Source organism: Chrysemys picta, chromosome 8, assembly GCF_011386835.1.
Source record: "Chrysemys picta bellii isolate R12L10 chromosome 8, ASM1138683v2, whole genome shotgun sequence".
NCBI classification, from domain to species: domain Eukaryota; kingdom Metazoa; phylum Chordata; order Testudines; family Emydidae; genus Chrysemys; species Chrysemys picta.
This window is the reverse complement of record NC_088798.1, coordinates 70,385,774-70,408,291: the sequence shown is the minus strand read 5'-3', so window position 1 is coordinate 70,408,291 and position 22,518 is coordinate 70,385,774. Positions and strand designations below refer to the sequence as shown.

The 22,518-nt window shown below is 46.5% G+C and overlaps 1 long non-coding RNA gene across 1 annotated transcript; it reads right to left on the bottom strand.

Annotated features, from left to right (window-relative positions):
• Positions 1-11,445: 11,445 nt before the first annotated feature.
• On the bottom strand, positions 11,446-21,039 carry LOC135973132 (uncharacterized). Its single transcript, XR_010589837.1, has 3 exons — positions 20,472-21,039; positions 17,214-17,350; positions 11,446-13,333 (listed from the first exon to the last, which is right to left on the bottom strand). It is a non-coding gene; the product is annotated as an uncharacterized LOC135973132 (long non-coding RNA).
• Positions 21,040-22,518: the final 1,479 nt, after the last annotated feature.

Sequence of the window (22,518 nt, the reverse complement as noted above, 5' to 3'; positions counted from 1 at the left end):
ATAAATCACAAGCCACACTTTGTGGGCTAAACACTCAGCTTGATGGCATTGCTCAGTCTATCTGTCTGAGATGCAAAAGCTTTTGAAGACTATGTACGATCAATTCCAAAATGTCCAGGAACATTCTAAGCCTGCATCAGAAGAACCCTGTTGGTTTTGGTGACAGTCAGAAAACTAGCACCCTGACAAAGCTGATTTCCACACAGCACCCACCTAGTGCCACTGGCAGAGCCCGGCATGAAAAGTAACTGTGCCAGTCATCATTCCACTGCCAGTTAATTTGCATACTTCAATCCCATTGGTTAAACTGAGTCAGCAAATGAAAGTGCAAGTCAGGACTGGGAAGCTTTGACAGAGTTGGGGGTGGAGGGTTCAAGACAGGAAGAGTGGGGGATGCTTCAGATCAGGAGCTGAATAGCAGCAAGGGTGAAGATTTGCCCTGCGGATCCCTCCACACTATGCCTGGCTCAGGCCAAATCATTTACCTTTGTCCAGTCAAAACTGTTTGACTTCATCTAGACAGTGCCCTTTATCATATTTGTTGCTTTTCTCTGGATTTTCTCCAATTCGTCCACGTCTTTCCTGAAAAGTGACACCCAGAACTGGACCCAAAACTTCAGTTGAGGCCTAATCAGCATGGAGTAGAGTGGAAGAATTGTTTCTTGTGTCTTGCTTACAACACTCAATATGTCTTTCCAGCTTGACTGTGAACAATTGCTATCTACTCTCTGGGAACAGTTTTCAAACCAATTATGCACCCACCTTATAGTAACTCCATCTAGGTTGTATTTGCCTAGTTTGTTTATGAGAAGGTCATGCGAGACAATATCAAAAGCCTTACTAAAGTCAAGATGTACCACATCTACTGCTTCCCCCCATCCACAAGACTTGTTAACCTGTCAAAGCTATTAGGTTGGTTTGACGTGATTTGTTCTTGACAAATCCATGCTGACTTTTATTTATCACTTTATTATCTTTTAGGTATTTGCAAATTGATTGCTTAATTATTTGCTCCATTATCGTTCCAGGTGCTGAAGTTAAGCAGACTGGTCTGTAATTCCCTGGGTTGTCCTTATTTTCCTTTTTAAGATTGGCACTATATTTTCCATTTTCCAGTCCTCTGGAATCTCTCCCATCTTCCATGACTTTTCTAATATTATCACTAATGGCTCAGATATCTTCTCAGTCAGTTCCGTGAGTATTCTAGGGTAAATTTCATCAGGCCCTGGTGATTTGAAGACTTCTAACTTGTCTTAGTAATTTTTAACTTGTTCTTTCCCTATCTTAGCCTCTGATCCTATCTAATTTTCACTGGCATTCACTAGGTTAGATGTTCAGTTGCTATTGACCTTTTTGGTGAATACTGAAACAAAAATAAATAGGATATCTCCATTAATTTATCTCCTAGAATTAGAAGGGACCTTGAAAGGTCATTGAGTCTAGCCCCCTACCTTCACTAGCAGGACCAAGTACTGATTTTTGCCCCAGAACCCTAAGTGGCCCCCTCAAGGGTTGAACTCACAAACCTGGGTTTAGCAGGTTAATGCTCAAAGCATTGAGCTCTCCCTCACCATTTAGCACTTCTGCCTTTTCCACATTTGCTATTATTGTTTCTCCTTCCCCCCACCCATGGAGTAATAGGTCTACCCTATCCTTGGTCTTGCTCTTGCTTCTAATGTATTTTTGTAGAATGTTTTCTTGTTATCCTTTATGTCTCTAGCTATTTTAATCTCATTTTGGGTCTTAGCCTTTCTAATTTTTGTCCCTACATACTTGTGTTATTCGTTTATCCTTTGTAATTTGACCTAAGTTCCACTTTTTGTAGGACTCTTTTCTGAGTTTCAGATGATTGAAGATCTCCCGGTTAAGCCAGGGTCATCTCTTGCCATACTTCCTGTCTTTCTATGCAGTGGGATAGTTTGCTTTGTGCCCTTAATAATGACTCTGAAAAACTGCCAACTCTGTTGAACTGTTTTTCCCCTTAGAGTTGCTTCCCATGGAATCTTACCTACCAACTTCCTGAGTTTGCTAAAGTCTGCCTCCTTGAAATCCATTATCCTTATTGTGTTTTTTTTTTCTCCAACTATTTCTTAGAATCATGAACTCTACCATTTCATGAGCATTTTCACCTAAGCTGCCTTCTACTTTCAAATTCTCAACCAGTCCCTCCCTGTTTGTCAAAATCAAACTTAGAACAGCCTCTCCCCTAGTAGCTTTCTCCACCTTCTGAAATAAAAAAAAAATGTCTCCAATACAGTACAATGGATTATCTGTGCCCTACTGCATTATTTTCCCAACAGAAGTCTGGGTAGTTGAAGTCCCCCATCACCACCAAGTCCTGTGCTTTGGATGATTTTGTTAGTTGTTTATAAAAAGCCTCATTCACCTCTTGTTCCTGGTTAAATGGTCTGTGCAGGGCCGGCTCCAGGCACCAGCCCACCAAGCTTGTGCTTGGGGCAGCACCTGGAGGGGGGCGGCGCGGTGCGGCACTCCGGCTCCGGGGAGAGTGGGGCCCCGGCCGGGCTCGCCACCCTCCCCCCGGTGCTCTGGCCGCCGGGGAGAGTGGAGCCCCGGCCGGGCACTCCGCCCTCCCCACACCCGGCCGCCGGGGAGAGCGGAGCCCAGGCCGGGCACTCCGCCCTCCCCCCCTCCGGCCGCCGGGGAGAGCGGAGCCCAGGCCGGGCACTCCGCCCTCCCTCCCCCCCCCCCCCCCGGCCGCCGGGGAGAGCGGAGCCCAGGCCGGGGCTCGCCGTCCTCCCCCCCCCCCCCCCCGCCCCGGCGCTCTGGCCACCGGCGAGAGCGGAGCCCCGGCCGGGCACGCCGCCCTCCTCCCAGGGCTCCGGCCGTCCTGAGTGCTTCATGCTGCTGGAAAACCTGGGGTTCAGAAATAGGTGTTCTGCTGGCAGGATCCAGGCAGTTATTGCCTTGAGCCCATATCTAATTTCTGTAACTATCTCCCAATACACCGCCAAATGCCTGCAGAAAGGGGGTAAATTTCTTAATATAAGAATCATTACTGAGAGCAATTGATCTCTCAGTTGTCTCACATCCTTACTAAAAATGTCTTTTAAGAACTGGAGATTATTTTTATTCAAGTTGACCAGGCCTTGTTCTCATAAATTTGGCAGCAATAACTGTAGACAGTTTGGGTCAATTGTCTGGATTTTTTTCTCTTTGTTTATCTTTATGAACCTTTATAATATTTCTGGTACCACTTCCCTTTTGATTAAGGCTATCTTATAAGCAAATGATGGGGTATACAAACACCACACTGGGCAACAAGGGGGTCAGAATCTGACCCGGGTTCAGCCAGCCCCACCCTGCCACACCTGCAAGAGATGGAGGCGGAGTTAAAAGAAAGCAGAGCAGCTCACCTGGCGGCAGGCCAGGGAAGAGAGCTGACCAGCAACTTGCAGCTCCTGAGGAAAGGGCTGAGGCAGGGATGCCAGAACAGGGGAGGACCAGGAGGCTATATTCCCATCACTTCTAAAAGTGGAAAGGCTATGCCCTCTCACTTTTATCCTGGCTTAAGGGCGAGCGACGGGGGTAGGGGGTGGAGAGGACTGAGTGGCAAGTGGGGCTTGGGGGGAAAGGTGGAGCAGTGGGGGCCCTTGGGGGAAGAGGCAGAGTGGGGGTGGGGACTCAAGGGAAGGGGCAGGGCAGGGCCATGGTTTGGCCCCACCACTTCTAGGGAGCTTTCAGTGCTCTTAGGCTCAGGGAAATCAGACAGGATCTCTCCCATCCACAGCTCCGAGGGAAGTGAGGACTTGCTTCTGTTAGAACCTGAGAGGGAGGCATTTCCCTCTCTTACACCCTAACCCAGTTTGTTTGTGTTGATTCCCCATGTTTGGTTTATGGACTGGCCCTGAATAGGAGAGAGACTGGGAATTGACCTGGTGGGAGGGCCAAGGTACAAGAGGAGGCAGCCACCACTCCAAGAGGGAGAAAGTGACCAGGCAATGCCCAGCTTTGAAGAGGTGACAGGCTTATGCCCTCCACACTCTCCTGTTAAAGACTGCAAACTGTGAACAATAGCAGGGTGGTAGGAAGTGGCCTGAGGAGAGCAGCCTTAAGGCACTCCTGGGCATCAGACCCCTTTGTCATACTCACAGGGCCCTGGGCTGGAGCTTGGTGGAGCGAGAGGGCCTGGACTCCCCTACCAATACGCCCTCTGCAGGTCAAAGGGCCTATGTCCCTAACCACTAGGCAACGCTCCCTAGGAGCAATGACCATCACAACTTGGTGGGGCACATGGGCATGTTTCCCACCCCTGGAGGGAGGGGAGGACTGACAGACCCAGATGGTTAGACAACCCCGGACTAGAAGATATGGGCTTGGTAGGTCAGAAAAGATGGACCTAGAGCATCTGCTTAAGTGGATGATGGAAAACTAGCAGCAGGCAGCTCAGCCCAGCAGCAACAACAGCTTCTGCAGTAAATGAGCTGGCTGTATTTTAAAGAATCCTTATTGAGGTTGCAGGAACAAACAATCCCAATGTGTAGAAAGAATAGTAAATATGGCAGGCGACCAGCTTGGCTAAACAGTGAAATCCTTGCTGATCTTAAACGCAAAAAAGAAGCTTACAAGAAGTGGAAGATTGGACAAATGACCAGGGAGGAGTATAAAAATATTGCTCAGGTGTGCAGGAGTGAAATCAGGAAGGCCAAATCACACTTGGAGTTGCAGTTAGCAAGAGATGTTAGGAGTAACAAGAAGGGTTTCTTCAGGTATGTTAGCAACAAGAAGAAAATCAAGGAAAGTGTGGGCCCCTTACTGAATAAGGGAGGCAACCTAGTGACTGAGGATGTGGAAAAAGCTAATGTACTCAATGATTTTTTTGCCTCTGTCTTCACGCACAAGGTCAGCTCCCAGATTGCTGCACTGGGCAGTACAGCATGGGGAGAAGGTGACCAACCCTCTGTGGAGAAAGAAGTGGTTCGGGACTATTTAGAAAAACTGGACGTGCACAAGTCCATGGGGCCGGATGCGCTGCATCCGAGGGTGCTAAAGGAGTTGGCGGGTGAGATTGCAGAGCCATTAGCCATTATTTTTGAAAACTCATGGCGATCGGGGGAGGTCCCAGATGACTGGAAAAAGGCTAATGTAGTGCCCATCTTTAAAAAAGGGAAGAAGGAGGATCCGGGAACTACAGGCCAGTCAGCCTCACCTCAGTCCCTGGAAAAATCATGGAGCAGGTCCTCAAGGAATCAATTCTGAAACATTTAGAGGAGAGGAAAGTGATCAGGAACAGTCAGCATGGATTCATGAAGGGGAAGTCATGCCTGACTAACCTAATTGCCTTCTATGATGAGATAACTGGCTCTGTGGATGAGGGGAAAGCAGTGGATGTGTTATTCCTTGACTTTAGCAAATCTTTTGATACGGTCTCCCACAGTATTCCTGCCGCCAAGTTAAAGAAGTATGGGCTGGATGAATGGACTGTAAGGTGGATAGAAAGCTGGCTAGATCGTCGGGCTCAACGGGTAGTGATCAATGGCTCCATGTCTAGTTGGCAGCCGGTTTCAAGCGGAGTGCCCCAAGGGTCGGTCCTGGGGCCGGTTTTGTTTAATATCTTTATTAATGATCTGGAGGATGGTGTGGACTGCACTCTCAGCAAGTTTGCAGATGACACTAAACTAGGAGGCGTGGTAGATACACTAGAGGGTAGGGATCGGATACAGAGGGACCTAGACAAATTAGAGGATTGGCCGAAAAAAACCTGATGAGGTTCAACAAGGACAAGTGCAGAGTCCTGCACTTAGGACGGAAGAATCCCATGCACTGCTACAGACTAGGGACCGAATGGCTAGGTAGCAGTTCTGCAGAAAAGGACCTAGGGGTCACAGTGGACGAGAAGCTGGATATGAGTCAACAGTGTGCTCTTGTTGCCAAGAAGGCTAACGGCATTTTGGGCTGTATAAGTAGGGGCATTGCCAGCAGATCGAGGAACGTGATCGTTCCCCTTTATTCGACATTGGTGAGGCCTCATCTGGAATACTGTGTCCAGTTTTGGTCCCCACACTACAAGAAGGATGTGGAAAAATTGGAAAGAGTCCAGCGGAGGGCAACAAAAATGATTAGGGGTCTGGAGCACATGACTTATGAGGAGAGGCTGAGGGAACTGGGATTGTTTAGTCTCCAGAAGAGAAGAATGAGGGGGGATTTGATAGCAGCCTTCAACTACGTGAAGGGGGTTCCAAAGAGGATGGAGCTCGGCTGTTCTCAGTGGTGGCAGATGACAGAACAAGGAGCAATGGTCTCAAGTTGCAGTGGGGGAGGTCCAGGTTGGATATCAGGAAAAACTATTTCACTCGGAGGGTGGTGAAACACTGGAATGCGTTACCTAGGGAGGTGGTGGAGTCTCCTTCCTTGGAGGTTTTTAAGGCCCGGCTTGACAAAGCCCTGGCTGGGATGATTTAGCTGGGAATTGGTCCTGCTTTGAGCAGGGGGTTGGACTAGATGACCTCTTGAGGTCCCTTCCAACTCTGATATTCTATGATTCTATGATTCTATGAAATGGCTGCCCAGCAGCAACAGTTGATCTGAGACTTAGGGGCACAACAGCAGGAGCAGCAGCAACAATTGGTCCAATAGGTTGTGGCATTGATTCAGCCACAGGGTTCCCCCAGGGCTTCTCCTCCAGGGGCTGTAATCCTGTGCCTGGGGCCCTGCCCCATCCATGAAATTGAATGGTAGGATCTAAGGATGATCCTGAGGAGGAATACCTGAGGAGGGTGCCCAGAGATTGTGGGACCTGAGCTGGCGGTGCATGTAGCCAGAGATGTGGATGGGAGTCAAGGTGACTGAGCTCATTCTTGTGGACCAATTCACTCACTTACTCCTGACTGGGGGTAGGGACTGGATACTTCAGCATGAGCCAGAATCCATAGTTGATGTGGTCCAACTAATGGAGAATTATTTAGCAGTAGAGACAGCCCTAATTGCCTCACCCGAGCAGCTGCAGAGGCCATGGAGGCCCCTTGACTCAAGAGGGAACCCAACACAGGGAACCAGTGAGCAGACAGGGTGGTTCCCAAAGCACCAGCCTCTAAGGGGCCCAGCTGTCCCCCAAGCTTGGGACTGGGACCCAGTAAGAAACCCCAGCATGGACAAAGGCTTTTGGGACACCTGTGGACTCCCCCACCCGAAGGCCAGGAAAGGGGCCCAAACCCCAGATGTCAGGGCCCTGGCCAGCAGCCCCTCGGTCAACCACAGGGGTATGCTTTTCATGTTGGTGCCCAGGTCAGCAGTATCATGAATGCCCCTATATGGAGTGTGAGTATGGACAAGTGTGGATGGCAGAAAGCATGCCTGTAAGCACACTCCAGTGAAAGTAACAGTACCTATGCTGATAAATGGAGCTGCGGTAACATGCCTAGTGGATTCTGGGAATGGGTAGATGTAATCTGGGCTGACTTGGTCCCAAACCCTGAAATCCCCAGGGAGGCTATATTCCTGCAATGTATTCATAGAGACATTAAACCCTATACCACTTAATGTGTGCAGTTGACCATATAGGAGAACACAAAGTCCCTTGAAGGGCCTTGGCCTCAACACTAGCCTACCACATTATCTTGGGTCAGGATTGAGAGCATTTCTCTGAGGTATTGAGGGGCTAAATCAACTCCAGAGACACCAGAGAAAGTAGCAGAGAAAACCTGGGACCCCACAGCCTAAAATGGTGACAGGTATAGGTGAGAAGCTGGACACTGGAGATGGGGGATTTGGCCAAAAGGAAGCTCTGCTGGAAGGTGGGGGGAATTTCCCCTGACAATGGGGAAATATTGATTCCCTACCAGATGGGGAGATACTGACCACAGAGATGGACTTTTTAAAGGACCAGAGGGAGGACAAAATCTTAAATCAGGTGTGTAACCAACTGCTGGCATGTAACGTGGAACTAGGGTGACCAGACAGCAAGTGTGAAAAATCGGGACAGGGGATGGGGGGTAATAGGAGCCTATGTAAGAAAAAGACCCCAAAATCGGGACTGTCCCTATAAAATCGGGACATCTGGTCACCCTACGTGGAACTGACAGACCCTCAATGAGTGGCACACTATCCCCGGTTTGAGCTCCAGGGGGAGCAACTGTACTGACTGAAGAAAGACTGACTAACAAGGGAAGTTTGATAGGAACTCCTAATCCCCTGGCATCACCAGTGTGAAGTCATGTGCCTAGCACATGCTATCCCCTCTGCAGATCACCTCGGACAAGAGAAGAATATGGCCCAGATTTTAGATGGCTTCCTTTTGGCCTGGAGTACACCAGAAAGTTAAAAAAATTCTCCATCTCCTGCCCTGAATGCCAACTAGTAGGATCAAGAGGGGGGACAAAAGCCCCTCTGGTCCCCCTCCCCATTGTCGACAAATCCATATTAATAACAGTCAATTATGCTACCTGCTATCCTGAGACAATCCAACTGCACAACACCAGTGCAAAGACTATTGCTGCAGAACTGCTGTAAGTCTTTGCTTGAAAAGGGTTACCTAAGGATATCCTCATAGATCAAGGTACTAACTTTGTCTCAGCTGCTAAAGGAGTTCTGTATCAGAGGGGTAGCCGTGTTAGTCTGAATCTGTAAAAAGCAACAGAGGGTCCTGTGGCACCTTTGAGACTAACAGAAGTACTGGGAGCATAAGCTTTCGTGGGTAAGAACCTCACTTCTTCAGATGCAAGTAATGGAAATCTCCAGAGGCAGGTATATATCAGTGTGGAGATAACGAGGTTAGTTCAATCAGGGAGGGTGAGGTGCTCTGCTAGCAGTTGAGGTGTGAACACCAAAGGAGGAGAAACTGTTTCTGTAGTTGGATAGCCATTCACAGTCTTTGTTTAATCCTGATCTGATGGTGTCAAATTTGCAAATGAACTGGAGCTCAGCAGTTTCTCTTTGGAGTCTGGTCCTGAAGTTTTTTTGCTGTAAGATGGCAACCTTTACATCTGCTATTGTGTGGCCAGGGAGGTTGAAGTGTTCTCCTACAGGTTTTTGTATATTGCCATTCCTGATATCTGACTTGTGTCCATTTATCCTCTTGCGTAGTGACTGTCCAGTTTGGCCAATGTACATAGCAGAGGGGCATTGCTGGCATATGATGGCATATATAACATTGGTGGACGTGCAGGTGAATGAGCCGGTGATGTTGTGGCTGATCTGGTTAGGTCCAGTGATGGTGTTGCTGGTGTAGATATGTGGGCAGAGTTGGCATCGAGGTTTGTTGCATGGGTTGGTTCCTGAGTTAGAGTTGTTATGGTGCGGTCCGTGGTTGCTGGTGAGAATATGTTTAAGGTTGGCAGGTTGTCTGTGGGCGAGGACTGGCCTGCCTCCCAAGGTCTGTGAAAGTGAGGGATCATTGTCCAGGATGGGTTGTAGATCACTGATGATGCGTTGGAGAGGTTTAAGCTGAGGACTGTAGGTGATGGCCAGTGGAGTTCTGTTGGTTTCTCTTCTGGGCCTGTCTTGTAGCAGGAGGCTTCTGGGTACACGTCTGGCTCTGTTGATTTGTTTCTTTATTTCCTTGTGTGGGTATTGTAGTTTTGAGAATGCTTGGTGAAGATCTTGTAGGTGTTGGTCTCTGTCTGAGGGGTTGGAGCAGATGCGATTGTACCTCAGTGCTTGGCTGTAGACGATGGATCGTGTGGTGTGACCGGGGTGGAAGCTGGAGGCATGAAGGTAGGCATAGCGGTCGGTGGGTTTTCGGTATAGGGTGGTGTTAATGTGGCCATCGCTTATTTGTACGGTGGTGTCCAGGAAGTGGACCTCCCGTGTAGATTGGTCCAGGCTGAGGTTGATGGTGGGGTGGAAGCTGTTGAAAGCATGGTGGAATTCTTCCAGGGCCTCCTTCCCATGGGTCCAGATGATGAAGATGTCATCAATATAGCGTAGGTAGAGAAGGGGCATGAGTGGACGGGAGCTGAGGAAGCGTTGTTCCAGGTCAGCCATAAAAATGTTGGCATATTGTGGGGCCATGCGGGTGCCCATAGCGGTGCCACTGACACAAGTCAGATATCAGGAATGGCAATATACAAAAACCTGTAGGAGAACACTTCAACCTCCCTGGCCACACAATAGCAGATGTAAAGGTTGCCATCTTACAGCAAAAAAACTTCAGGACCAGACTCCAAAGAGAAACTGCTGAGCTCCAGTTCATTTGCAAATTTGACACCATCAGATCAGGATTAAACAAAGACTGTGAATGGCTATCCAACTACAGAAACAGTTTCTCCTCCCTTGGTGTTCACACCTCAACTGCTAGCAGAGCACCTCACCCTCCCTGATTGAACTAACCTCGTTATCTCCACACTGATATATACCTGCCTCTGGAGATTTCCATTACTTGCATCTGAAGAAGTGAGGTTCTTACCCACGAAAGCTTATGCTCCCAGTACTTCTGTTAGTCTCAAAGGTGCCACAGGACCCTCTGTTGCTTTTTAAAGGAGTTCTGTGATTTTCTAAACATAAAGACTTTACGCACATTGGTCTATCACCCACAGACAGATGGTCTAGTTGAATGATTCAACCAGACCCAGAAGTGGATGTTAAAAAAGTTTATGCCCGAGGACCTCCAACACTGAGATCAGCTGATTCCCCTGTTATTTGCTATTCATGAGGCACCTCAATCACCTGCTGGGTTCTTCCCATTTTAACTCTTGTATGGGAGATGACACTGGAGATTTCTCAACTTGATCTGAGACATGTGGGAAGGGCAGGCTCCTAGGACAGAAAATATCCTACAAAATTTGCTGAAGCTCGAGGATAGGCTTGAGACCCTTGAGACCTTTTGCTAAAAAATATATATATATATCATCAGTATTCAGCGTACCCAGAAGTGAGCCTACAACTATGGGGTGCATGTGCACTTATTTAAGCCTGGTGATTGAGTACTCCTCCTGCTCCCAAGTTACTTGCCAACTGAAAAGGACTCTATGAAGTGGTATGCTAAGTCAGGCCAGTTAACTTTGAAATTAGGAAGACCAACAAGGACAGATCTAAAGTTGTGGAAGGAATGAAAAGGCTTATTTATTTCCCCTTATGTTTATGACCCAGAACTGGGGGCCCATGTGCTCACCTCATTGCCCTCAGACTCTATACAGATGGGGGGAACACCTCTGCCTGGAACAAAGGGCCCAGCTAAGAAGCCTCATAAAAGCCTTCTAGTTGGTGTTCTCCTCCTGGCCGGGGCAGACCCATTTCATGCACCACCATATCCAAAGGGAACCAGGGTGGCTAGTCAAGGAGAACCTCCAGCCATACAGTCTGTGATGGGTTGGGTCACAGAGAACTCCTTGGGACTGCCATCTGATGTGCTGAGACTATCTCTGAGCCCATTTTCCCTAGCAGGTTGGGACTTCGGTACCCTGTCTTGTTGAGCCAGATGCTAGCCTGCTGCAAACACAGACCCAGGTCTGAACCATATCCCCCTGTCAAAGTTAGACTCAGGACGCATAGTTTGTCAGACCACTTTGTTTTATTAGCACAGCGCTCTGCTAATACATTCAGATAATGTGAGCCCCCATGCAAGATTCAAACAGTCTTATTTATACAGATAAAAGGGTGCGAACTAAACAAAGGGACAGAGAGAGCAAAATTGTAAAATTTGCATAGGGCACAATATGTATATCCTGCTTCCTTATTAACTCTTATCAATCTAAAGCTAATGCTTCACCAATTGCCCTTAAGTGGGGCAATTCATTAAGCAGTTAATGTCTGCTTTCCTGCCCCCTGGCTTGCAGCATTTCTCATTTCTACTTAAAGGTACATACAGCATTCTTTAATTCATTCTATTTCTTTAATATAATTCATTTCACTTTCACAATCCCTCCTTTTGGTCAAGCTTATGCAAAGACCAACAATTACTGGGTTCCACATATTAATCATTCTTTATCTTTTCATTCATCAGTGATATTTTGAAATCATCATATTAGCACTCTGTTTTGGGGCAGTCACTTGGGTGGCATACCTTACACAATTCTGGATACAACAGGAGATTAGCTGAAAACATACAAAAATCATTAAGATTTCAAACAGGATAGTCAGGGCTCCCTGAAACAACCAGTTTCCTATGCCAGAGAAATTGAACAGGTTACTTAGCCACTTCCATAAAGAACTCGGCTCTTCATGGGGAAGATATGCAATTTGTTCTAAGTGACTAGCGTGATCTATTACCTCATTGGTGTCGTCAGGTATGAACACACAATATTCTTTTCCAGTGAGAGCACAGGTCCCTCCTTTGGCCGCCAGCACAATGTCCAATGCCTGACGGTTTTGGAGGGTCATCTGTCAGATCGCCCCTGTTTCTTTGGCCAGGGTTTTTTAAACTCTCTCCGATTTCATTTGCCATTATTTCAACTACTGCTTGTAACCTCAGGAGCCTTTTTGCATGGTGTTGAAAGATTGTATTGTTTTCACTAAAGTTACTGTAGGGGGAACATGAAATTGATTTTTCTTCTGTTTGATCCTCAGGTCAAGAAAAAATTCATATCCCCATACCCAGCCCGCCACTTTTTAGTTTTATTTGAATAATCCCATACACCATTGGCCACAATATGCTGAAGGCAACAGCTTTTTCCCAGATCCAGCCCTGTCCATTACACACCCAACACCAATGACCTTTTCCCTCCACCACACTTATCCATTTAGATACATTTATTCCCACTGTTTCTCAAGTGTCATTATTGTTCCATGTTTTGTTAAACAGACAAAGTCCTCCAGTGAGGTCTGGGGAATTGAGTGGGATTGCCAGGACAGGAACACCAGCTTGAGAGTGGGCTGGGATGTGGCTGCAGACCCAGCAATTAGAAATATTAAGGGTCTGAGCTATCCACACTTGCTGCTGGATAAAAGAATTGTCATTGTGGACTCCCCAGACCTTAAGACACCAGCAGCGGAGGAACAGGCACCACCAGAGGCGCATGTTGGAGGCAAGGCCCTTCTGGTTCTGACAACCTCAACTGAGGGAACCGCAGTCATGGTTTTACATCCACCAGGCAGCAGGCGCTAGGCTCACTACTGCTTCTTTTTGGGCCTTGCTTTAGGTCCTCGTCTGCTTCTGGCAACCCTTACAAGAGCGTAGATGGTAAGGTATTGCAGGCTGTTCCTCTAGGTCGTCTTCTGGAGTCAAAATTGACTCTGCGTGGTCCTGAGGTGATGATTGATTTGCTGATTTTCTTACACTGCGAAGCATGTATCCACGCTATGATGCCAGACAGTTAACAGCCATCTGGATAGTAAGCAGTACCTGATGATTCTTTGATGTCCTTTAAGTCTCTTTACTTCTTCCTTGACTCTGGCTATAACAATGGCCTTCACACCTTATCTTTTCCTGATGCATACATTCCTTATTCACACAGATTGAGAATACAAACAGTAGTATTTTATATCGAGCAAAAAGGCATTGCAAATTAAACCTTGCTAAGTTTTACAATCAATAACCAAGACAATTTACATTGAGACCCAGGCCTTCAATGTTCCTCTAATCTACTTAACAGACACAATAGAGAATCCTGTTTCTTACTTACTAAACCTTAAAACAAAGAAATGTATATTTAACTAGACTGCCTACTTCGTAATATATATAGGAAACCACAGTAGACATTATAACTTATTCTAAAACAAAAGGGTGACCATAATCAGTCATAAGGATTGTTCTGGTCTGTCATTCCTTTCTGCTATTCAAAAAGGGTGGCTGACAGGATGAAATCAAATCATACATTAATTCTTATGGGACATTATAAAATCCTGCTCCTACATATCCCCCCTTTTGACACTAAGATTATTAATCGCCAGTGTCACTTCTTATTTAGTCCATGTAATAGAAAATACTGGGAGGTGATTTGGGCCTGTGCCTCTAGCTTTGCATACATTTGTTTTATCCAACAGCACATTTCAAACATTCCAATTAAACCCACATACAATTTAAAACCAAAAGCAATTAGGGTTAGTAACATTAGTATGCCATTAGTTGTGGGAGACCATTCAGAAAATATGTTATATCAATGGAAAGCAGTTATGTCTTTCTGCAGTGGCAATTCTTAACATGTTCCCATTTGCGTGTATAATATGAATGGGTCGGTTTCCCACATTGCCTTTTTGTTTGTTTTAGGAACTATGTTATCTTTTTACCTTTTGTAAACACAATACTTACATTACATTTACATTTGTCTATTGGAAGGTTGCTAACACTTCCATTCTTTTAAAACACTTTTCCTCCAAGAATTAACACATACACATAGCCCATTATACAGTACTTTGTTCTCATTATTCATTTTATCCCTCATACAGGATCCTAGTGAGATTCTTTACTACAGGGCTTTGGAGCAACAGGCATGGATAATCATACCCACTTTTATTTGTTTCTTATTAGGTTGTCCTGTAGCTGATATTAGCTTTTTCTGAAAGACAAAAATAACATTTTTCTACCCCTTTTGGGGTGGCATTTATTATTGCTTAAAATATTCCTTTCTTTTACAAATACCCTTGCTGATTGCAGGCAAAACAAGAGGAATTACCTCCATATTTTCCTGTGTTTTTGTTCTATAGGCAGGCCAGGTTTCAATGGTTTCTATCTTTTAAGAGTTATGGGGAAATTATCCCACTGTTCAGTCATTAAATCCATGAGGTGGTGTACCTCAGTTTTCCCTTTACAGCAGACCAAGTTTACAATGTCTTTCCTGCTGTGTTAAGCTCTAAGTTTGCTTACAGGTAACAACTGAAAAGCATCATTACCATAAAGGATTTTTCCAAAAATCATACACACTATACATTGTTACAGGGGTACTTATTAACATTAAATTTATTCTAATTAAAGGTATCTTGTTATACCATGCTTTTTATTTAGACAATTTGTTTGCTGACCAGGTATGTTCTTTATTTGCAACTTCTTTGTGCTGGCAGATCTCTCACTTCCTTTATCAGTTAGGTAATTTACATCAACACAGGCTTGGCTTTTGGATTCAAAGCCATCAGCAGAGCTCAGAGACTCTGTCTTAAAAGGAACACAATTAACTTTTACCAGAGTTTTGATTACTTTTAACTCTTGCTTCCAAAACACACAGAGAGCTGAAAAAGAAAACACAGTATATTGTGGCTCCTTTGGAGCCCTAATAGGATTTTAATTAAGTAGCATGTTTCGTTTGCATTTCTTTTACCCCCTCTATAATATACCCTGCACGTGTCTGCACATTCCTTCTATACTTTAACTTTTAAAACATTAGCCATATTAAGTTTTACATAAGGTGTAACTGTTTCTTTTGTTCTTACAGAGTTTTATGTACCCTTATCAAAGTGACAGTCTGATTACACAGAGCCATTTTAAGGCTCAGTGTTTCTAACATTGCTTCTTTTTGTTTTGTGCACCTCACCCCTGCTGTTGCTTCAGAGGGGCACTGTCTTTATTCTTTTACTACAGCTTTCATCTGCTATTTTGTTACAAAAACAAACAAACAAACAAAAAAGAATCCAGAATCCCTCCCTATTCTTCTGATTTTGACTGCCCTGCTGCAGTCATGACTTGGTCTTTATTTGAAAACATTTAAATTTTGTAAAGAATCAAGTTACCCCTTAAGGGTTAAATACCAAATCTCAAAGCCAACCACCACTGATTACCTGTGTCTGGCAAAAAGGTCTGTCAGTTTTGCAACTTTGAATTAAAGAGTCAAATGGATTTTTAGAGGCGTTATAAACAAAACAAAACCAATTTATCTTAAACCTACAAAACAGGAGTTTTACAAACCTCACATATTCCCACAGACAGATGGATACATACACATTTTCGTTTACTTAACATCCCTTTTACACTGCTTTGTTTTTACATAGCTGTACATAAATTACATTACCTTTATACATTTGGGTTCCAATAGAACCCTCCTATGTTCTTTTAACAAATTTGACTCAATTGTCCATAGTCAAATGATTTTAATTAGATAGTCTCTTTACCTGGATTATTTACAGACACTCTTTTGGAAAAGGGCCCATTTTTCCTTCAGAATGGCTGCAAAGAAACCAAGAATTCTTTTAACAAAGTCCTTTTTAACATTTTTACAAGGTTTAACTGCTTAATTCTTTTCAGCCTCTGTAGAGTTAACTTTTCACTCTCTTTCCTTAAATCATTTGTTTATTTCCCAAGACGACACCTTTATCAACTCAGATTTCACCATTTTAAGTATTGTTCCAGGGGTTCATGCTTGCACTTACTCCTGACACTATGCCTTTAGGGCTTCCAACCTGTTTTTCAGTTTCTTTATCTGTTGCTTGCCTGCTTGTCTGGGCCCGATCCTGCTTTTTCCAATGAACCGTTTTTGTGAGTGATATTGTGGTCATTTCACAATTTTGAAAGAAATGTTTAAGGAAAGGGACCAGGAAGGGGAGTTGAGGAGCCCACCCTCCTTGCTGAATTGGTAGTGGAACACTAAAGAATCAGTTTCTGAGGCAGACAATGAAGGGGAACAGAACAAGGGGCTTTTTGTCCTTTTTACAATGAGATGGGAGTATGGACGGGGTTGGGATCGATCCGGGGTTGTTGGGGGGGTTTTCGGAGAACGGGGTAAAGGGGAGCGCTCGGTCTGGTGGTGGGAGAGGAGGCTTTTAATAAAGCTTTTAACTTATTATTTGAATATTTGAGAGAGGCGAGTTTTGATTTTGTCCACCTACGATTTGCCTCTTCCCACCACTTCATGAAACAATTAACCTCTCCTTTTCCAATTTAGTTTTAGATTGGCTGAGTTTGTCTTTTAAGATGTCCTCTCGGTCCTTGTTCCAAGATTTTAACAGTGGCCACTGAGTTTTGGGATCTCCCTGAGTTAGCCTAGACCATTTTTCCAGAAATTTACAGGAGTCCGGACCCTTCCTAAAACTGAGCTGGCGTTCCTTTGGGGAACTGTCCCAACTTAGACATCTGGTTATCAATACAGGAGGACTTTACCACACCAATCACACAAGAAGGAAATTCGGGTTTGTCAGAGCGATGCCCGGTGCAACACACAAAAGGAGCCCACAGGCTACTGTCTCAATCGCCCTTGCTTTCACACCAAGGGTTTTACCCAAGGTGCGGTGCGTCTGCGATTGTGCAGATTTCACTCACTCAGACCGCGAGGACAGGAACCCCTTGGTCGGCCGATCCCCGGATGGAGATGGCACCCAGACTCAAACACTCCACAGGAGGACGAATAGACACAGAGACAGGACAGTCCTCAGTCCGGACAAAACACAGAAATAATTACCTGACCAGATTTCTGATGTCAAATCCCGGGATCCCTACCAGAACAGAGTGGGAACCAACAGGTTCAATGGCATAGACCTCACTGTGGTCGTTCAGGAGGAGGACCGCTCGGGCCAGGTGCCAGCTGCCACAGTCATCCTACAAAAATGGTCAGGAATCACACGGCCCCAGTGAAGACGGTTGCCATCTCGGTGGGACCTCCAAATTGTCAAAGTTAGACTCAGGACTCATAGTTTGTCAGACCACTCTGTTTTATTAGCACAGTGCTTTGCTAATACATTCAGATAATGTGAGCCCCCATGCAAAATTCAAACAGTCTTATTTATACAGATAAAAGGGTGCGAACTAAACAAAGGGACAGAGAGAGCAAAATTGTAAAATTTGCATAGGGCACAATATGCATATCCTGCTTCCTTATTAACCCTTATCAATCTAAGGCTAATGCTTCACCAATTGCCCTTAAGTGGGGCAATTCATTAAGCAGTTAATGTCTGCTTTCCTGCCCCCTGGCTTGCAGCATTTCTCATTTCTACTTAAAGGTACATACAGCATTCTTTAATTCATTCTATTTCTTTAATATAATTCATTTCACTTTCACACCCCAAAAGCTGCAGGCTTAACTGAAAATAGCTTAAGAAGTGCTCCTGTCTCCAGCAACCAGATATCCAGTTCCCAATGGGGTCCAAACCCCAAATAAATCTGTTTTACTCTGTATAAAGCTTATATAGGGTAAACTCATAAATTGTCTGCCCTCTATAACACTGAGAGAGATATATACAGCTATTTGCTCACCCAGGAATTATTAATTGACCCAGAGTAAGTACTTAAGCAAAAAGTGATTTTATTAAGTATAAAAAGTAGGATTTAAGTGGTTCCAAGTAATAACAGACAGAACAAAGTAAATTACCAAGCAAAATAAAACAAAAACACGCAAGTCTAAGCCTAATACAGTAAGAAACTGATTACAGATGAAACCTCACCCTCAGAGATGTTTCAATAAGCTTCTTTCATAGACGAGACTCCTCTCTAGTCTGGGCCCAATCCTTTCCCCTGGTACAGTCCTTGTTCCAGCTCATGTGGTAGCTAGGGGATTTCTCATGACTGCAGCCCCCTTTGTTCTGTTCCACTCACTTATATATTTTTTGCACAAGGCAGGAATCCTTTGTCTCTCTGGATCCCCACCCAAGGCCGGATTAACTTTTTGTGGGCCCGGCGCCAAACATATTTGTGGGCCCTCCAGGGGAATGATGGTAAAAGACAGGAGATCAACACAGAAATTGTCTTTGACACAGCACATAGCTACACAGGTTTTATTAACAATAGAATGGTGTGAGGGGTGGAGGAGCTCCCATTTGATGCTCAGGGTGGGGGTGGGGATGTGGGGAGGTGCAGGAGTCAGGCCATGGGGGGGCTGGATATGCATGGGGGTGCAGGAGTCAGGGCAGGCGGCTCTGTGTGAGTGAGGGGGTGCAGGGCCTAGGGGTGTATGGGGGGGTGCAGGGGTCAAGGCAAATGGCTGGGTGTGTGGGCTCAGGTCGTGGGGTACTCACGACCGGGGGCTGGAGGCATAGGTGCTGATGTTTGGTTTTGTCGGTGGGTGCCCTCCCTAGGCCCCACTCCTACTCTGCTCCTCCCCCTCCCCGCCCACCCTTGCTCCTCTGTGCCCCCTCCTCCGAGCACCTCTACCAGTTTGGGGGGAGGCTATTTTCAGCATATTTATACACATTAGAGAAAAAAGGTGGGTGAGGTAATATATTTTATTGGACCAGCTTCTGGTGGTGAGAGAGACAAGCTTTTGAGCTTTCACAGAACTCTTCTTCAGGAAGAAGAACTCTGTGAACGCTCCAAAGCTCGTCTCTCTCTCTCTCACCAACATAAGTTGCTCCAATAAAAGATATTACCTCACCACCTTGTTGCTCTAATTTCCTGGGAACAACAGGGCTACAACAACCTAGCATACAAAAATGCAAGATTCACATGAACAGCACAGAGTGACCACCATCACACCAGGACACTATTTTCAGGATTCATCTTAGCATAATGTCATCATCACACCAAGGAAGTAGCACTACCAGCACAATGAGATAAATATAGCCTCATGTGCATGCCAAAAATTCACAGTACAAGCACACTGGGATCCACACAGCAGGATAGTAGTGTCAGTTTAGCTCTCAGTTTAGTGGGGATACACTCAGGGACTGAGTCCAAAGGTTCAGCTAAACACAAGGGCACCTGCAAATAGTTGTACTAACAGCAGGATCTACACTGGCACAATAGGAGGAGTTGCATGTCAGGGCACTAATCCCCAATCCCAGTGCAAGGTAATATGGGCTCCAGGCACCAGGTCTTTAGTACCAGAATTTGTACTCCCAGGAGAGTGGGATGGAATTATAGCAGTTACAGGGGGAAAAGCCCTCTGTGATCATCCTGGCTCAGTCTATCTCCCTGCCAATGCAGGGCTGATCCTTACTGATGTTTTGTTCAGTCTCCTTTTAAAAGTCCCAAGCCTTGGGGTTTCTAGCTGTGACACTCTATACCAGGGGTTCTCAGACTGGGGGTCGGGACCCCTCAGGAGGTTGCGAGGTTATTACTTGGGAGGTCACAAGCTGTCAACCTCCACCCCAAACCCCGCTTTGCCTCCAGCATTTATAATGGTGTTAAATATATAAAAACAGGAGATAGTTCCATCCTTTCCTTGGGAGACAATTCCATCCACACCCCAAGGCAGAGCTTGCACTGCTAGGAATGTTTCCCCTGATAACCTCAGTTTCCCTCTCCTACCCCCCCACCCCAATCCCTTCCCCACTGCCTCTTCCCTTTCACCTACCACCCTCCTAAGAGGCAATCACCCAGGTGCCAGGGAGGGGGACCAAGCGCACTACATGGACATGGCCACTGTCTCTGAGAGGCAGGCGTCTCTGCCTGGGCAGGGAGGGCAAGCAGGGGGGCACCACACCCCGCAGGAGATCAGGCGATCCCCCCCACACACACACACCATGCCCATCCTGGTCCAGCTGCCTGGCAGGGGCTGGTACTCTCAGTCTCTCTGTGCTACGGGGGTGCAGAGGATGCTTTTGGAGATGCCTCTGACTGAGCCCCCTGCTAGATGCAGAGAGCTGGGTGGCAGCTGGTGCCCACCACCATACAGACGGCCACCGTGCCAGCAGCCAGGTGCCAGCTCTCAGCACAGCCAGCTGGGAAGGGGTTTCAGTCCCCCCCAGCCACACTCACCCCAAGACCCCCTTTGAAATACACTTACCAGCTGCTGCTACTGGCTGCCTTTAGTTGGGTGAGAGGTTGAAGGGAGGCTGAGAGCTGCTCAGCTGCAGAGCCAGAGAAAGCACGCCTGCTGCCTACAAGAAGCAGGTAGAAGAAGGAGGCGGGGCTGCACCAGTGGGGTCGCTCAGCCCCTGCTCCAGGAGCAGAGTTCCCCTCGCTGATTGGCTGGTGGCCAAAAAAACAGCTAAACAGCACTGCTGGTGTAGTGTATTACACTACACCGGCCACGCTGATCAGCAACTCAGAGCTGGAAAAAGACGTCTTTGATCGGTGGCAGCTCCTGCTGCTGGCTCTGCAAAAAAACTGCTGATCATCTCTTCCCCCCCCCCCCCCCCCACCGCCCTGGCCAAACAGCTGATGGCTTGCTGGCCACCACAGGCCCCATAAACAGTTGACTTCTGGGTGCCCCCTATGGCTGGAGGGGCATGCACCAATTCCACCCCCTTCCCCAAGGCCCCACCCCCACCTCTCCTCCTCCCAGGAGCGGCGAGCTTGCTGGAGCTCAGCTCTTCCCCCTTCCTCCTGCTGGTAGACAGCTGATCGGCAGCAGGGAGGGGTGGGGTGGGTACGCAGCAGGCTGGGGGAAGAGGTGGGGGAGGAACTTGGCTGCCGCCAGCAGAGCCTGCCTTGCTGCAGCAGGAGCCCAGCACCAGCAGCGCCAAGCTTCAGAGAGAGCAGGTAGCAGAGAAGAGCGGCCGGCCTGGGCCCCTTCAGAGTGTGGGCCTGGTGCAATGGCACCACCGGCACTATGGTAAATCCGCAATTGTCCCCACCTCTCCTTCTAAATGGAAAAGCACAAGGTTTAAGATGGATTCCAGTTCAGGTGACATGATCACATGTCACTGTAAGACTTTATTACCCACTTGCCAGCACACACGTATACAGGAAGACTTACAAGTAAAGAGCCATTTACAACCAATTGTCCTGGTTAATGAGAGCCATCAAGATTCCAAGCCACAATTAATGGCCCACACTTTGCATAATTACAATAGGACCTCAGAGTTATATTTCATATTTCTAGTTTTAGATACAAGAATGATAAATTTATACAAATAAGATAACCACACTCAGTAGATTATAAGCTTTGTAAAGATACCTTACAAGAGACCTTTTGCATAAAGCATATTCCAGTTACATCATATCCACACTTATAAACATATTTTTATAAGAATATATGGAGTGCAACGTCACCCCCACACACACACAAAAAAAAGTGAGATGCCACAAAGCAAGAAGTCCAGGCGATGTTAGAGCTGAGGGGTCACTGAAGAATCTCACAGTGAGTGGTGAAGCCCAGTCATATGGTTCCAAAGCCAGATAGCACTCTCCTGTTTTGCATAGACTTCAGAAAGATCAATGCGATCTCCAAATTGGATGTTTACCCACTGCCCCAAGTAGACAAACTATTAGACCGGCCTGGCAAGGCCCAGTGTATCACACCAGAATCACAGGGGAAAACTGCATTTTCCATGCTATTTGGCTGCTAGCATTTTTGGACTATGCCCTTTGGCCACCCTAGTACCCCAGCAACATTTCAATTGGTCATGGATTGAGATCTGCAACCACATGCCTATTCCACAATAAAAAAGGGGGAGTTCGCTGTGAAAGGGGACATGGACTCTCTACAATATTACCTCCTGGGAAATCCATTCAAGCTTGTCACCTACCATGCTCTCTTGAGGTGGTTAAATACCAGAAAAGACACAAATCCTTGGTTTATGTGCTGGCACCTGGCTCTCCAGCACTATGCCTTCCAAACATAGGCACCGACTCCGTGAGTGCTTCAAGGCTGGAGCACCTATGGAAAAAAATTAGCTTGTGCTCAGCACCGACCAGCAATAGCGCTGCAGCCCCAGCCAGAGATCAGTAGTTCCTGGGCATCCCCACCCCCATTGATCAGCTGATAGATGGCTGTGTTAATCACCTATCAGCTGTTCAACTGCTCCATTGCTCCAGCCAGGGTTGGGGTGGGTGAGGGAGGGAGCGCAGGGCTCCCTCTGCTCTGCAGAAGTCCAGCCTGATCAGCA